Genomic DNA, 5,851 nt, shown 5'->3' on the forward strand with positions numbered 1-5,851 from the left:
AAACTGCCAATCTGAGTTAGGAAGTATTCATTCCTTCAGCTTCAATCTTCTGAAAGAGATTATAGAGAATTTATGTAATTTCCTCCTTAAGTGTCTGTTAGAATTCACCAGTGAATCCATTTGGGCGTGGTGTTTTCTATTTTGAAAGGTTATTAATTACTGATTCAATTTATTTACTAGGTAGAGGTCTATTCAGATTATCAGTTTCATTTTGTGTGAGTTTTCACAGATTGTGTCTTTCAAGGAATTTGTTCATTTCATCTAGGTTATCAAATTTATGGGCATAGACTTGTTCATAGTATTCTTTTTTTTTTTTTTTAAGATTTTATTTATTTATTTGACAGAGAGAGACACAGCGAGAGAGGGAATACAAGCAGGGGGAGTGGGAGAGGGAGAAGTAGACTCCCCGCTGAGCAGGGAGCCCGATGTGGGGCTCGATCCCATGACCCTGGGATCATGACCTGAGCCGAAGGCAGACGCTTAATGACTGAGCCACCCAGGCGCCCCTCAAGTCAGTGTTTTACTTGGTAAACATGTCTGAGACCATGCATCCCTGGCTGCTAAGCACCATGGCGGACAGGGCTAGAAAGGTAACAGCTTTATTTTGAGCAGGGGGCAAAGACAAGGCAGCACTTTACAGCTACATTGTAACTAGATCCTGCATCTCATAGTATTCTTTTATTATTCTTTTAATGTCATGGATCTCTAGTGATATCTCCTCATTTATTTCTTTCTTCCTCCAACTTTTTATTTAAATTCCAGTTAGTTAATATACAGTGTAATATTAGTTTCAGATGTAGAATTTAGTGATTCATCACTTATATACAACACCCAGTGCTCATTACAAGTGCCCTCCTTAATCCCCATCACCTATTAACTCATCCCCCCACCTACCTCCCCTCCAGTAACCATCAGTTTGTCCTCTATAGTTGACTTTGTTTCTTGCTTTGTCTGTCTTTTTTTGTTGTTGTCCCCTATGTTCATTTGTTTTGTTTATTAAATTCCACATATGAGTAAGATCATATGGTATTTGTCTTTCTCTGACTGACATTTCGCTTAGCATAATACTCTTTAGCTCTATCCACATCACAGCAAATGACAAGATTTCATTCTTTTTATGGCTGAGTAGTATTCCATATATATCCACATGTATATACACCACATCTTCTTTATCTATTCATCAGTCAATGGACATTTGGACTGTTTCCATAATTTGGCTATTGTAGATAATGCCGCTATAAACATCAGGGTGCATGTATCCCTTTGAATTAGCATTTTGTATTCTTTGGGCAAATACCTAGTAGCAATTGCTGCATTATAGGGTAGTTCTATTTTTAACTTTTTGAGGAACCTCCATACTGTTTTCCACAGTGGCTGCAACAGTTCATATTCCCATCAACAGTGCAGGAGGGTTCCCTTTTCTCCACATCCTCACCAATACTTGTTGTTTCTTGTGTTGTTGATTTTAGCCATTCTGACAGGTGTGAGGTGATATCTCATTGTAGTTTTGATTTGTATTTCCCTCATGATGAGTGATATTGAGCAGCTTTTCATGTTTCTGTTGGTCATTTGTTTGTCTTCTTTGGAAGAATGTCTATTCCTATTTTCATGACTTCTGCCCATTTTTTAAGTCGATTATTTGTTTTTTGGGTGTTGAGTTTTTTCAATTCTTTATATGTTTTGGATATTAACATTTATCAGATTGTCATTTGTAAATGTCTTCTTCCATTCTATAGGTCACCTTTTAGTTTTGTTAATCATTCCCATTTATTTCTAATAATATTCATTTTTGTCCTCTTTCTGTTTTCCTTAGTTAGCCTGACTACAGGCTTGTTAATGTTATTAATCTTTGAAAAGAGCCAGCTTTTAATTTTTTTTAATTTTCTCTATTGATTTCCCTTTTGATATTTTATTGATATCTGCTCTACTTTTTCTTATTTCTTCTCTGCTTATTTTGGATTTAATTTGCTCTTCTTTTTTAGTTCCCTAAGGTAAAAGCTTAAATGATTAATTTTAGATCTTTCTCTTTTTTTAAATATATGTATTCAATGCTATAAATTTTACTCTAAGCACTGCTTTCACTGTATTCCACAAATTTTGATAAATTATATTTTTGTTTTCACTTAGTTCAAAATATCTTTTCATTGCTCGACATTACTTCTTTGTCTCATGTGTTTTATGGAAGTATGTTGCTTCATCTCCAAGTATCTTGGGATTTTCCAGATGTCTTTTTTTTATTGATTTAGAGTTTAATTTAGTTGTGGTCTGAAGCCAGAATTTGTATGATTTCTACTCTTTTAAATTTGTTAAGGTGTTTTTTTATGGCCCAGAATGTGGTTTATCCTGGTAAATATCCCATGTAAGCTGGAGAAGAAAGTATATTCTGCTGTTGTTAGATAGTCTATAGACGTTCATTATATCCAGTTGATTGATGGTGTTGTTGAGTTCGACTATGTGTTTACTAATTTTCTACCTATTGGATCTGTCCATTTCTGATAGAGGGGTGTTGAAACCTCCAATTAAAATACTGGATTCATCTATTTCTCCTTGCAGTTCTATCAGATTTTGCCTCACATAGTTTGACTCTGTTTTAAGCATATACACGTCAAAGATTATTATCTCTTCTTAGAGTACTGGCCCCTTTGTCATTATGAAATGCTACTCTTTATCCCTGATAATATCCCTTGCTCTGAAGTCTACTCTACCCAAAATTAATATAGCTACTCCTGCCTTCTTTTGATTGTTAGCATGGTTAGCATATCTTTCTCCATTCATTTACTTTTAATCTGTATGTGTCTTTATATTTAATGTGGGTTCCTTGTAGACAACATGTAGTTAGGTCTCATTTTCTGATCCATTCTAACTATTTTTATCTTTTAATTGGTGCATTTAGACCACTGAGGTTTAAAGTGATTATTGATGTAGTTGGGTTAATATCTACCATATTTTTAAAAATTTTTTTATTGTGTTAATCACCATACATTACATCATTAGTTTTTGATGTAGTGTTCCATGATTCATTGTTTGTGCATAACACCCAGTGCTCCATGCAGAACATGCCCCCCTTAATACCCATCATCAGGCAAACCCATTCTCCCACCCCCCTCCCCTCTAGAACCCTCAGTTTGTTTTTCAGAGTCCATCATCTCTCATGGTTCGTCTCCCCCTCCAATTTCCCCCCCTTCATTCTTCCCCTCCTGCTATCTTCTTCTTTTTTTTCCTTAACATATAATGTATTATTTGTTTCAGAATTATCTACCGTATTTGTTACTGTTTATTCTTTGTTGCTCTTGTTCTGTGTTCCTGTTTTTGTCTTCTACTCTTTTTCTGCCTTTTGTGGTTTTAACTGAGCATTTTATGTAATTCTATTTTCTCTCCAGTCAGCATATCTGTTTTACTCCTTTTTCTCCACTTTTTTTGTACTTTTTTTAAGGTTTGCAATATACATTTATAAGTACTCCAAGTCCACTTTCAAATGACATTATACCACTTCATCAGTATAATACCTTATAATAACAAAATTATCCCAATTCCTCCCTCTTGTCCCTTATATCACTGCTATCATTCATTTCACTTACATACAAGTGCACATAGGTATATGTATGCATAGATAAGCATACATATACATACATAATATATATGAACAAAGTCAAATACATTGCTATCATTATTTTGAATAAACCTATCTTTTGGATCAATTAAGGAAACAAAAAATTAAAGTTTTATTTGCCTTCACTTTTCCTTCTCTGATTATTTTCCCTTCTTTATGTAGATCTGATTTTCTGACCTATATCATGTTCCTTCTCTCTGAAGAACTCCTTTTAAAATTTTTTTGGAAGATAGGTTTCTTGACAACAAATTCCCTCAATTTTTGTTTGTGTTGAAGAATCTTTATTTCTCTTTCACTTTTTAAAAGATAATTTCACAGGGTAGAGAATTCTAGGTTGATGAGTCTTTCTCTCTTAACACCAAATATGTCACTCTCTTCTTGGTTTCTGAAAAGAAGTTACATGTAATTTGCATCTTTTCTCCTCTCTAGGTAAGATGTTTATTTCCTCTGGCTTAAGGATTTTTTTAATCTTTGGTTTTCTGTGGTTTGTAACTGATATGCCTAGGTGTAGTTTTTTGGGCCTTTATCCTCCCTGGTGTTCTCTGAGTTTCCTGGACCTGTGGTTTGGTGTCTGACATTAATTTGGAAAAGTTCTTATTGCTTTACATATTTCTTCTGTTTCTTTCTTTTCCTTCTGGTATTCCCATTACATGTATGTTATATCTTTTGTAATTGTCCCACAATTTTTAAATATTCTGTTGTATTGTTTTCTTCTTTTTTTTCTAGTCATTTTTTATTTCTGTTTGCTTTTTAGTTTTTGAGGTTCCTATTGAGATACACTCAGGCTCAAAGACTGTTTCCTCAACTGTGTCTAATCCACTAAGAAGCCCATCAAATTTTTAATTCTTCATTTCTCTTATAGTGTTTTTTGTCTAGCATTTCTTTTTGATTCTCTCTTAGAATGTCCATCTCTCTGCTTATATTGTCCATCTGTTCCTTCATTCTGTTTACTTTATCCTTTAGACTGCTTTGCATATTAAACATAGTTGTTTTAAATTCCTGGCCTAATAATTCTAACACCCTTGCCATAGCTGAGTCTGGTTCTGATGCTTGCTCTGTCTCCTCATCCTGGTTTTTTTGCCTTTTAGTTTGTCTTGTAATTTTTTCATGATATGCCAGGTAACAGGAACTGCTATAACTAGGCCTTTAGTATAGTAATGTGTGGTAATGTGTTGGGGGAGGGGAGTCATTCTATAGGTCTATAGTTAGGCCTCAGTCTTTTAGTGACACTAGGACTCTGGACTGTGAACTATACAAGTGTTTCTCAGTTTATTTTTCTCCCCTCTTAGAGGTACAGAATGGCTAAATAGGCCAGAGTTGGGTATTTCCTTTCTCCCCGTTCAGTAAGACTCTGATAAAACCACAGGGCACTAGACTCTGGCATTAGATTTTCCTGAGAGCAAACATTTTCAAAAAGAACAGAATGCTCTGGTATATTTCAAAATGGCTTCTTTCCCCCTCCCTCTGCGGAAGCACAAAGGATTTTTTCTCACAGTTTTCACTGTGAGAACTATGTGGGCTTCCTTGTGATAAGCTCAGTAGTGTGGGGCCCCCATATGACTGGGTGCCCCTGCTGTTTCTAAATCTCAAAGTTGTCCACAATGAGCCTTCATCAATTTGCCAATTACAGTTCAGATCTTCCTACCCTGGCACTGACTCCCACAGAGATTTCAACTTGTGTGTTCTGCTCTAGTAAGTTGTGATTCTCTGTGTTCACCTGTTTGTCCAGTTTTGGAGGCAGCAGTTTCCCCTGTGACCTCTCTTTGTTATGAATCTAAAAACTGTTTCTTTTTTAGCTTATTCAGTTTTTTAATGGTTATTAGGACAGTGATGACCTCCAAACTTTTTATATGCCAGACCAATTCAGGAGGGAGGTACTTCATTAAAATGACATCAGAAAAAAAATGTGCTGTTGATGTCTGAAAGTTTTATTTAAAAAAGAAAGGCAGAAATGAATGGAAGGGTAACTTACAGATATGATTTAAAGTTGGCTAAATAAAACTCATGCTGAGATTAATATAAAAGATAAAATTTAATTGTGTTATGAACCAAATACAGCTGCAAATTAAAATGATTCTGATTTTTCACATATTTGTTCTACTTGTAAAGAAATCGACTTGGGCAAATTCAATGCACCCTGAAAGTTCTATGCTCCTTTTTCTCTCAAATACTAAGACTTTGTATCCTTGAGTTAGTAGACAGTTTGAAAATTAAAGGTACAGCTCAGATTTCTTTAGAAAA

The 5,851-nt window shown here is 34.8% G+C and overlaps 1 non-coding gene across 1 annotated transcript; it reads right to left on the minus strand.

Moving 5' to 3' along the window:
* Nucleotides 1–533: 533 nt before the first annotated feature.
* Nucleotides 534–664, minus strand: LOC123326431. The gene has a single exon (XR_006541091.1). It is a non-coding gene; the product is annotated as a small nucleolar RNA SNORA63 (small nucleolar RNA).
* Between the last annotated feature and the right edge of the window lie 5,187 nt (nucleotides 665–5,851).

The sequence above is a fragment of the Neomonachus schauinslandi genome, chromosome 12 (genome assembly GCF_002201575.2).
Source record: "Neomonachus schauinslandi chromosome 12, ASM220157v2, whole genome shotgun sequence".
In the NCBI taxonomy this organism is placed as follows: Eukaryota; Metazoa; Chordata; class Mammalia; order Carnivora; family Phocidae; genus Neomonachus; species Neomonachus schauinslandi.